The 11819-nt window shown below is 40.8% G+C and overlaps 1 pseudogene; it reads right to left on the bottom strand.

The window, feature by feature from the left end:
• Window positions 1–6505: 6505 nt before the first annotated feature.
• LOC112476006 lies at window positions 6506–6624 on the bottom strand (annotated as a pseudogene).
• Window positions 6625–11819: the final 5195 nt, after the last annotated feature.

The following is an 11819-nucleotide window of genomic DNA, read 5'->3' as shown; positions in this document are numbered from 1 at the left end:
CCCTCCCACCTAGCTCGGAGAAGGGCCACCCGGACGTTCCCCCCTGGGCTTTCCCAGTGGGTCAGACCCAAGTCACATACAGAAACCAATTCCGTTCCTTTGGGCTCCTTAACTGTGAATTGATACAACTGGTTTCATGGATGCCAGGGCGGGGGTGGGGATGGGCGGACGGCAAGAGGCGAAGAGCAGAGGACCGCGGCAGAGCCAGTTCTGTGCCCTCTGAGTCTCCCTACAAGGATTTATCACCGTCGTCCCTCCCTTCTAGTGTCCTTCCTGATCCCGCCGCCAGAGATGCCGGCTGGTCCAGCCCTCTGCGGGCCCCGCCCTGCTCAGTCTCATCTTTTTGAGGATAGGATATCCTACTTGGATCACAACAGCCAGTCCCCACTCTCTCTCTTTCTTCCCCGGTTACCCCCAGTCCCAATGCTTCAGGTAGAGTGACTGGCCTAAAAATCATTTGAGCGAGGTCACTGATCAGGTCGCACCCCCGCTCAAATACCTCGCCTGGAACTTCATCCCTCTAGCCAGACAGGGCCCAAACTCACAGCGTGGTACCCGAGGCCCCGCCCAGCCTGACACCACCCTCCTCTACATCCCAGGCTCCCTGGCTCCAGCCTCCAGCCCTTCTCTAGCACCCCAGCCATTCCCCAGCTAGGTATTGCCTTTTCTGGGAATTCGCCTCCCGCAGGGAGCGAGAGAAAAACTGATAGTCCGCTGGGGGGGTGAACTTAAAGACTTTGGTTTCATTAGCATGGTGTTGTAGCAAACTGCCAAGCAGCCTCTATGGAAAGGGCTCCATATACCGATACAAACCCGCCCTTGCCTCTGAAGCAACTTCAAATACCTTGATATTATTCTTGGGGGCGTTTTAATTCTTCTGATCTTCTGGATTCATATTTTTTTTAATCCATCAGACAGGCTTTTATCCATTTCTTGCCAACCTGGGCCTAGAAGCTCACAAACTTAAATATTTCCACATGGATGGACAACAATGTTTTAATAGTTAATTCAGTCCCTCCCTTTTTTTCCTCCCCCACCTCCACCAGTTTTGGTTCAAAAAAAATTTTTTTTGTCTTGTGATAGTTTTTACACAAAAATATGTTCAAATAATTCAAGTCAGTTTCTTAATCTACCTTATCTAATTTATAACTGTAGCATCCTGTGAGTATGCTGTGGTGGAGAAATGGAAGAATGCTGGGCCTTTATTCCTAAAGTTCTCTAACTTTGGTATTTTGAATAAATGCCTGGAGGTATCTGTGCCCTTTCCTGCATTTACCAATCACTAGTAAAATGCTATGAGAGTCATATATCCTGCAACTCATACCATGAGTTTCCTCAGTTGAATGAGAACATATAGAGATTTAAACCTCCAGGATGCTTTTTATAAAACCATCATCTAATTCACCTAATGTTCTCCAAAATGAGCGCCCATCCATCTCACTGGATTCCCAACAGGTCAAACCAGGGAGACTTCATTGAAATAGATTTGGCATTTAAATTAAAATGTTTCCCAAAGTATCTTGGCAGACCTGTAACTAATGATGCCAGAAGCCCAAGGCCTGTGCCAGGTTCCTTTTTATCCCCATAAGTGCTTGTCTCCCACAAGCCACTGGTCACACGCCTACTGTTACAGCTATACTTCTATTCCCACAAACAGCCAGACTGTAGGTACCATTTCTCCTACATGGTAATGGGAAGCAGCATGATCCTCTGATATGTGCAATTCTTGGCTCCCAGCAGGCTTCTTTAATAGCTAAACTGAGATTTTTTTTTTTTAATCACAAATAGCATGGTAAGCAATTGTTTCTCCTCTTTCTTGCTTGTCTCTCTGAAGTTACTAAGTGATTGCTTTCCATTTCTCTTATTCTGTGAGCAATGTTATTGAAGAAATTGTAAATATTTTGCCAAAATTCTTGCTAAAGTGTTTTTATGGCATTGTGGAAATTCATAGAAGTTAGAGTTAGAAAAAGAGCCAAAATATCATAGTCATTCTTTAGCAAATACTGTCTAATGGTTCCTTCAGACTAATTTTCAGAGCAAAGCAGTAAGAGGTAGGCAAGACATTGATAAAATGTCCATTCTGGATAACTCCATGGTGCTTATGCCAATTTACTATAGCTATATACCAATGGTTAGATTCTGGTGAATAACACTAACTTCTTGCTGTCATCTATACTCTTGTAAGTTATGAATTCATATCTTGTTTCCAGTTTGCAGGCTCTAACATTATGACTCTCTAAATTTTTCTGACTCACTGAATACTTGGCCTTCACATTATTTTTTTTTCCTTGATGTATTATGAAAATTTTCTTTCCCAAATCTCAATCTCATTTTCTTTGCTGTATTTCTCTAAAGATGCAATTAAACCTCTGAATTTTCACATTCAACTGCTCCCATATGTTTAATGTGAGAGCTTATTAGAGCAGAAAGAAGACCAAAATATTTTAAGGAAACAGCAGATCATATTAATATACTGGTCTACCATGGCTATCCATTTGCTTCCTGAGTTAATCCAAGATGTCGATTTTAATCTATTATGCTCCTAAAGCTCGGATTATGTTTATTTTATCATGATTCTCAACAAGAAATATGTAGCAACTACCTTTCTTCCTAGGCAACAGTGAGGCAAGTTAGACCTGCCAAAAGCTTTCATTTGCATATTCTTCCTCTCCTCTAACACTAAAGATTCTTCACCCATTTTCCTTGAAGCCATCTTCTCCAAGCGTATATGGTAGCCAAGAAGTTAGGCACTCAGGGAATTACATCGACACTTTCTAGCCACTGAGGAACCACTGTGTGAATTCATTAAATTGTTCTCAGTGGCTATTGAGTTGGGTAGCACTTTGAGGGAATCTGTTAATTACTGGAGATTTGATAGAGTTATTCTATCAACAAAAGTAATAATATGATTTGGTCTAAAAATATCTGTTGCTTATCACACTTCTTTTGTAAATTCTTACGTATATAATTGTGTTTCTACTATCATTTTATTACAAGAGTCATTGCATACTCAAATGCCTGTAGGAGCCACATAAATAATGCAATGAGTAAAGCTGGAAGGATTTGTTTGATAAGAGCATCATAATGTATAGTTTTCTAACAGTGGTATCTTTGCATATCAAATGCAGAGGGATACTCTTCCTGATTCATCTTTGGTTTTCCAATTTTGAAAGAGCCTTGGATATAAGAAATATTTCACTTTCCTCTTAACTCTAAGAAAAACAGTATGAACATAATGATAAATAGCAACTGACACTCAGCAATATGGAGTTGTAGGGATTAGATAACCTAGTGAGGAAACTTATTGCTATCATGAGAGAATCCTGGCCCAATGCTGCCAGGATCATCTTATTTCTCCAGAGAAGTAAAAATCTGAAATATAAAACATGCTAGTGTATTAGTTCATTCTGTTAATAAAAGGATACTCACCAAGTGAGGTCTCCATATATTGTTCTTTATATAGTTTATAGAGGCCTTTTTTTTTTCTATCCTGTTAAGCAAAGCATAACAAATACTTTCCAAATTTTGCATTTTTTGGATCACATCAATCTGATTTTCAAGGACGGATTTACTTTAATGAGTTTAAAAAGGCCAAGTCCAATGACTATATCATTTTACACATCCCAATGTGTGATGTATGGCTCCCAACTGACTTTCCTTCATCTACCCACTCTGAATTCCCAACCCCAGAACTAGTTCATTTCTGACATCTGAAACTCAAAAACCCATTGTCTATCCCAAAACTGCCCTTTCAACAGTCCCATTTCCTTACTTGCCCCAAACCAATCTGCCAGCCTTAGTAAGACCTTTAATTCTTCCACTCCATCCCATCTTCTCAATCCATCAGCCCTCCTGTGTGTACTTTCTTCTCTACCCAGCCTGGGCCTCATGACCACATTCTCACCAGCATCTTAGACCCTTCACATCATTGTCCTTTGGTTGTGCCTACTTTGCTAGTCTATCGCCTTGCATAACTCCAACCATGACTTTCTCCATACATGCCCCCAGGCTGCTACTCTGCTAGAGAAAAGAACTCATATAGCCATGCTGACTGGACAAGTGAATGACCCGTATTCAGCAGGGCCTTTGGTGCTCTTAGGCAGTAATTTATCCTTTGCTAATTGATGCCAATTTCTATTCTTCAAACCATTCCTCTCCAAATCCCAACTGGTCCACTGCCCCTCCATCTCAGCAGTAGTCTTACTTCACATGGACAATAAGATACATCAAGAAAAAAACTGCTTTAAATTTTCTTACATCCCACTGATCCTTACCTCACCCATCACCTCTGCTGTCTTAAACTTATCCAAAATCAGAAACCATCTATGAATGTCTTATATGATTATCGGACTCTTCTGTTCTGATGTGATTGTTCTTTCTTTGGGGACCACAAGGTTTTGTAAACCTCCTTAGGGTAGGAGTGGAGTCTTCCCTGAAAGAGTGGCCAGTCTCAATGTCAGTCATACAAAGACAAGAATCAAGGGTTTGGAAGGCAGCCGTAGACCAAAGAGAGGAAATGTTTTCCTCCTTCTGGGCCACCTTTTCTTGGGCCTGGTGTCTCAGGTCTTCATGGTGCTTCTGGGCAGTGAGGAGGAGAATAGGGCCTCCAGGAGACAGGAGGTAAAGGAGCTGCTTTCATCAGAAACCCCTTAAGACTGTGCCTGTGCCCTCTAAGAATAAAGACATTGTGTGGTCAGTTTAAAGTTGCTTTCTGTGGTGTAATTACCCAAGCTGTTAGGGGAATTATAGCACCTCTCAGCTGCTCCATTATAGATAAGGGGATGGACGGTCTGTGGAAAAAAAAAAAAAGGAGCCTCTTATCTGCCTGCATCCCTAGCCAGTGTGATGACTGCAGCAGCCATTAGATTCTGGGGGAAAGTGAATCCCTCAGGCAAAGAGACAGGTGGTGCCCCTTGGAGTTCCTCTCTCCTTTGCAAACCTGGCAGAACTGGAACAGTTCTTCCACCTCCCCTGCCTTGCTTAGTCACATGTCTTCATCCATTTCTCTTTCTATTGGCTGCTTTCTTTCCACATATAAATATATTCTAGACATGTCCTCCTAAATTTTTTTTTTAGTTATCAGCCTATCGTAACTGATTTTCTTCTTCTTCTACTGAAACTGCCCTCCTAAAGGTCATGGTTGACATCATAATTAACTTTTTAGTCTTTATCTTTCTTGACCTTTGTGGAATATCTGACATTGCTTACTCTCCTTGTATCATTGAAACTCTTTTCCCTGCAGAGATTCTCTGCCCGGTTGTGCCACAGAAATCTCAAACTAATGTACCTTAGGTTTAATTCACCAAATATGTGTTCCATACATCTATTCTCCTGTACTCCATATTTATTTTAGTGGTACTCTACCCACAAAGTAGCCTTACTGAAGAAATTGGCATCAGCCTTAATTCCCTGCACCCTTTGTTCCAGTTAACTATCAAGGCATAGTTAATCATGTAAATCAGCCTAGAAATGGCTCTCAAACCCATTTCCACCACAGTGGCCGGGTTTATCATTGGGTTTGCTGATGACATTTGGGACTATTCCTGTAACCATCCAATCCTGCCTGACTCTAGTCCCTCTCTACTTCAATCTAGTTCTCGAATCACCGTCAGAATTGTCCTGGGGCAGGGAGGAGATCACTTCTCAAAGTCTCCAACAATTCCACTTCAAGACAAAATTCATTCTCCTTAGCAGACATACATGGCCCATCATAACCTGATCCCCAGCGTCATCTCCTACCCAGATATGCTTCCTACATGCCAGTCAGACTGATCTGTTTCCCTGAAAAGGCTGTCCATTCTCACCCTCTGTGTGCTTGCTTACAGTGTCCACTAGGTTTATAATTCCAGTTTCCCTCTCTCCATTGGAAGAACTTAGAGGCCCCCTTCAAGAAAGTAAAATGTTTCTTCCTTTGATATGATGTTCCTGACTCCAGAAGACAGGCTCTTAAAGCCCTTAGTACATAGTTCTACTACAGCTTTCATTATACTATATTGTAATTATTTATTTATGAGTCTTTTCCTTGTATAAGTATGAGCTCAAGAGAGTACAACGAGTCTTCTCCATAACAATTGAGCATATCGGAGTTTGATACACACAGGATTCACCTTCAAACTCTACACCAGCCCAGGACCTGACATATAATAGATCCTCAATACTTTTTTTTTAATTAATTAAGCTTTTCAAAAATCCATTTTTACCCCTTATATGCTTATAAAATCCTTTCTTATTTCATTAGACCTCTTTCTTTGCAATGATGAGTATGTTTTATTCCATGCCTTCCAATTTTTCTTCCCTTTTTTTTCTTCTTATCTGATACAAATGAATTTATTCATGTAGCTATCATCTGTTAAGTATGCCTATACTTGGTTAAAAGACTATATTTTATGCCATAGGAGAAGGTGACTAGGAGTTTAGAGTAGAAGGGAGGTTTATTTCTTATTCTGCATGCACTACAGTTCCATTTATTTATTTGTTTGTTTGTTTGTTTGTTTGTTTGTTTTTACACTTACAGCACCTGGTCTTCCTAGGTGATCTCCTATCGAAGTACTAACCAGGCCCGACCCTGCTTCGCTTCCGAGAACAGATGGAATTGGGTGTGTTCGGGGTGGCATAGCCATAGACTAGTTCCAATTTTAAAAGTAATTAAAAATAATAAATTAAAGGAGCAATCCCAGCCCTGCCATGGGTCAGTAAAAAATCCTGACCTAGCTTTGAGACGTAGAATATAGCAAAACCTGGCCAGACCAAAAGCATTACCCCTTCCAGCTTGGCACACTGCCTTAATTAGTTAGAAATTCTCACAATTAGCAATACACAACACAAAAGAGGACAACATCTCCAGAAGGCTGCTGTTAAGATGTACAAATTACCTGGAGAAAGGACACTTCCCTAGACAGCTCCCACTTAAGCACATTAGCAAAAAATTAGCCAGATGTCTTTTTTGGCAGAGACATATGGGGGCCACATGAGAGAGAGAAAAGACAGGTTAATCTAATTACCTAGAAGGTAGAAGACAAGGCTCAAGACACTAGCCACCCCTGACTCCAAAACCAAAACACACACACACACATACACACACACACACACATACACACACACACAAGGGGGAGGGAGGGGTCTTGGGGCAAAGGAAGAGAGATTGGGAGCCATGTGTTGTGGTTTTATAATGCGGCTCTGTATCTGTCCCGGAACAGAGAAACACCTAGGAGGAGGCTTAGGAAGGGAGTGAACCTAGGTTTTAAAAGAACCGATGGAGCTGGCCATTCAGAAGGCCATTCCAGGGAAGCCAGAGAGCACAAACTAAGAAACATTCAAGTTCCCCTCCTCGTCACCAGTTCCCACGCAAACACTTTTTGTGTTATTAAACCTTAGTTAGAGATGATGTGGAGGGTGCCCTAAATGATCTTTTAAAATCATGTGACCATATAAATAGAAGATCTTGAGCTGAACTGGGACTAGCAGAAGAAGAGAAGAAGTAGATAAACTGCGGTCACAGGGATTTTAGGCTCCAGAGAGAGGATATCTTCCTTGTGCTGCCATCAGGCACTGGTATGCATGACCAAGGGGGCCTTGGAATTTCCTTTTCACAAGAACCTTAAGAACAGGATGGGCAATTATCTACCGGGATCATCTGGACAGTTGCAGCCTGAAGGCAAAGGTCATAATGAATGACTCCATTGACCTGCTGATTCTAGGAGTTTAAGCACAGATTTTTAAAACTTTTTTTAAGGTCAAGTTAGATACTGGGATTTATTTTGTTTTCCACTTCTTGATAGTCTTTATTTATTGGAATTACTCTTTGGTGTGATATAATGAAATGTTTCAGCCCTCTTCCACTCACTTGTATTTCTCATTGGAGTGTCTAAGTCTCTTATCTTTTGATGTCTTGAAATTGAATACCTTTGTAGTTATATATTCCCATAGACTGACTTCTAAGTGTTTCACATAATCGGTCCATTTTTCCTACCTTTTAAATTAGGTTCCCTGGTTTCCCTTTTTCATTGAGCCAAAGATGCCAGGACGTTCTCTTCACTGGGTAGATTCTCCACTTGGTGAGTTATAAAATGGCCCTTTTCCTAACATGGTTAACTTTTCTGATGCTAAGGACTTACTGCGTTTGTAATACAATTAGGGACAAAGTGTCTAGTAGAGTACAATGTTAATGCAATTAGAGTATGTGGAGCAATTTTAAATCACCCTCAATCTCTAGTTCTATAATGGGCACCTGCGGTTTTTAACTGTTATATCCAAAATAAAATTTTTATCACCATATTCTCTAGTGTCCTACTCAGTCTTATTGTCTCCATGAACACTTTACACGTTAAACCATCTCTATGTTCTTTTATCCGTCTGTCTTCCTACGAAGACCATATTAGTCTACACTGATATTTCAGCCATAAAAACGATCCTAACCATCTCTCTGCCTCCCTTTTCCGTTTATACACACAGCTTAAATCTTAAGTCTTTCATAAGCCCTTTCTCTGCAGTGGTGTGTAAACACTTCATTCCAACAGTCTACTCTCACTCTTACTTGAAGGGAAATTCAAGCCTTCTGTCTAATTTGGGATGTTACGAAGCAGCCTGGCTATGTGAATCAGACCCCAGACCTGAGATGCTCTGGCTGGGATTACAGACCAGAATGCTTGACATTTGGTCATTGCTTGACAGTGACACAAATCCTTTAAACCTTGGGGATTTCATTTTCCTCCTTAGTCACACAGGGATAAAAACACTGACCTGCCTCCTGGCATGGATGCTGACCAACATTTGCAAACATTAAAGAAAGGTATAAATGGAAAAGGTAGCAATTTGAGCTGATAAATAATTTTCTCTAAACGTTATCAGACCCACAAGATTTCTCTGGCCCACATAGGAAGTCAAAGCCTCATCTCTATTTAATGTACTTCCCTTCTCACTGGTCATCATAAAGGTGAGTTTAGGGTACAATAAATGTTTCACAGTAAAAATTCCCAGGTTCCCTAATTCCAGAACCCTAATCAGTGGCCCCCTTATTTTCATTTTGAGTATAATGTCTGCTCAATCACAGATATGAGTATTTGTTGGAACATACAAACTACATTCCCTCCGTAGTACTGTTGACAACTGATTCCTGTACGTTACACTGACTTAGGGTTGTTTCACTCCCCACTAACTCACGCAGTATGTTATAAAACATTTTAGTCTCTAGTGCATATCATGAGCTAATAATTCTGAAGAGAAAGAAACATAAAACAATGAGAGGACAGAAACTGTGTCTTTCTAAATAGTGATCTCATAGAAAAGAGAGAGGTTAGCCCAGCGCCAGAGACAGCAATGGAAAAAACTATTCAATCCAGAAAGGTGGATGAGAAATGAGGCTGGCTTATGGGCTGGGAATAGGACTATTCCTAAGTATCAAAGTGAAAGAAAGCATTAGAATTAGAGTGATCCTTCTGCAGTTGGCTCAAGAGACCAACTTGTTTCTGGGATGATTGGAATAGGAGGCAAGAACCAAGTCCATATTGTATCAAGCCACAGGGCAGAGCACATGGGTATCTTGGAATGAGCAGGGCATCTGAGAAGTGGCCTCACATCCCTATTCACGCCTGAACACAGGCCCTCAGGAATGAGTACACAGGGGCCCTAGGGTGGGTCTATTTTGAGAGTTATGGATTTATTTCACTAAGACTCTGTCTCTAGGATCTGGAGGTGGGGTCTGTGAGTGGATTTCAGCCTGTGGCAGCAGCTACACTAAAAATAAATAAATAAATAAATAAATAAATAAATAAATAAATAAATAAATAAATAAATAATCTATCTGAATTTGAGGAAAGAGAGGAGTGAGGCAGAAGGAATCAGGGTCTATAAGCAATATACAGCATGCTTTTCTTCTGAGCCAACAGCCTCCTTCAGTGAGCAATAGGGAAGGAGGAATGCCATGGTGAGACCAGGAAGAGGGGTAGGCTGGACACATCTATTCTCACTTCACAGATGAGGCTAGAGAGGTACTTTCAAAGTTGGTAACTTTTCCAGAACCCAGTATGGTTCCAAAGTCTATTAACTTAGCCACTATGCATTCTGAGGGGGTGAAAAACAAGCCAGGACTTCCTCCTTGACAGTCTAGCCCAAGAGGAATGGGTAGCTAAGGGGACACATCAATATTTACGTATTATTTTCAGCAGATTGGGACCCAGTTGTTATCCTGGTCAGCTATTCCTTTGCTAGGGTCACACAGACCTGGAGAATTCCTCCCACATCCCTTCCTGAGGTCACCTGAGACAACATCTCAGAATGTTCAGCCAGAACCACCATCTTGGTGTAGCATGCAGTGAGCACTTCCTATATACCAGGCAACATTTCAAGGGCTTCTCATGCCTCACTTCACTTAGCCCTCACTGAAACTGATACATAGCTACTGTTATTTTCTCCATTTCACAAATGGGAAGACTGAGAAAGCTCAGAAAGGTGAGTAACTTGCTTAAGGTCAAACCACAGGGGAGAGACAAACCAGTCTCAAACTCAAATCTTCAGGAATGCTCTGATGGTTTTAACCCTGTCCTGCCCTATGGCAGCTCTATTTCCCAGAATGCATCAAGATAGTTAAGTTACCTCCTTCACTCCTTAAGAGAAGGACTATGTGAAAAAAAGTGAATTTTGCACCTCCGGATGATGGGAGTGTATGGCTAAGCCTGAGAGTGTGGCATAAAAGGATCATAGGCTTGAAATTCTAAGTGCATGAGAGCAAGCCTAATCCTCTTGGTGCTAACAGGTCGGAGAAGATGAGAGTTCTTCAGCTGTGTGGGAGGGAGGGAGGTTAGAGGCAGAGCTTACTTGTGCTCCCGCTGCTGCTCCAGGCAAAAGCCCTGGTGGGGCCTGAGTTGAGTACCATCTGTTGGACACCTGACCACAAGTTCCTCTGGAAGTAATAAAAACAATATTTGACAATAAATGAAAGAGGCGCAAGGAGAGAACTTTTAGCAGCGATTTCACCCTGGGGTTGGGGAAGAGCTAGAAAGGAAGAGGACTTTCCCAAGCTGTCTGGCTGGAATTGGATCTCATTTAGATGATGGAATGGATTATCTAGAAAATCCAACAAATCATCTCCAATCGGCTTGAGATAAAAAATAAGTTCAGCAAATTCACAGGATATAAGGAACAAGCAGGACCAGTTCCACAATTTGAGGCAGCCCACTGCAAAATGAAAATGCAGAGCCTTTTATTCAGAAATTATTAAGAATTTCAAGACGGTGACAGCAGAGCATTAAACCAAGTGCAGGGCTCCTCTGAGGGCAGAACCCTGTATGACTACATGGGTTGAAACACCTTTGAAGCCAGTTCTTGATCAAGGCATATGTACCAGTTGGCCAAGTACAAGGAGAAATTCATAGAAATATAACTGAAGATCTCAGGACTAAAGAAATATGGCAGAATCTGTAGACAAATAGCAGAGAAACAATACAGTGGAAAAAAACATATGAAAACAAAGTTGAGCTAACAGACATATGGAAAGTATTGAATCACAGAGAAGGGATTATAAGGAGTCTTTCTAATTATGCAAATTAAGCATATACTGGGATAGAAAAATGAACTTATTTCATGCAAAATATAATAGCATGAAATCTGTGAAATCATATTTTCATACCATAATATAACAATAAAAATAATTTAATTATTTTCAATATAATTAAATAGGAAAAACAGAGTTCTACAAAAACAAATCACATGAAAATTAAAATTCAAAATGCAATATTAATGCATATAGAAGAAAGCTATAGTAAACTCTTTTTTTTAAATAGCAACCATATAAGTACAACATATAATAATGAGGTGCTGAAGAA

Source organism: Pteropus alecto, unplaced genomic scaffold (assembly GCF_000325575.1).
Source record: "Pteropus alecto unplaced genomic scaffold, ASM32557v1 scaffold92, whole genome shotgun sequence".
NCBI classification, from domain to species: domain Eukaryota; kingdom Metazoa; phylum Chordata; class Mammalia; order Chiroptera; family Pteropodidae; genus Pteropus; species Pteropus alecto.
Note: the sequence above shows the minus strand (reverse complement) of the source record. Positions and strands in the feature narration are given on the sequence as shown.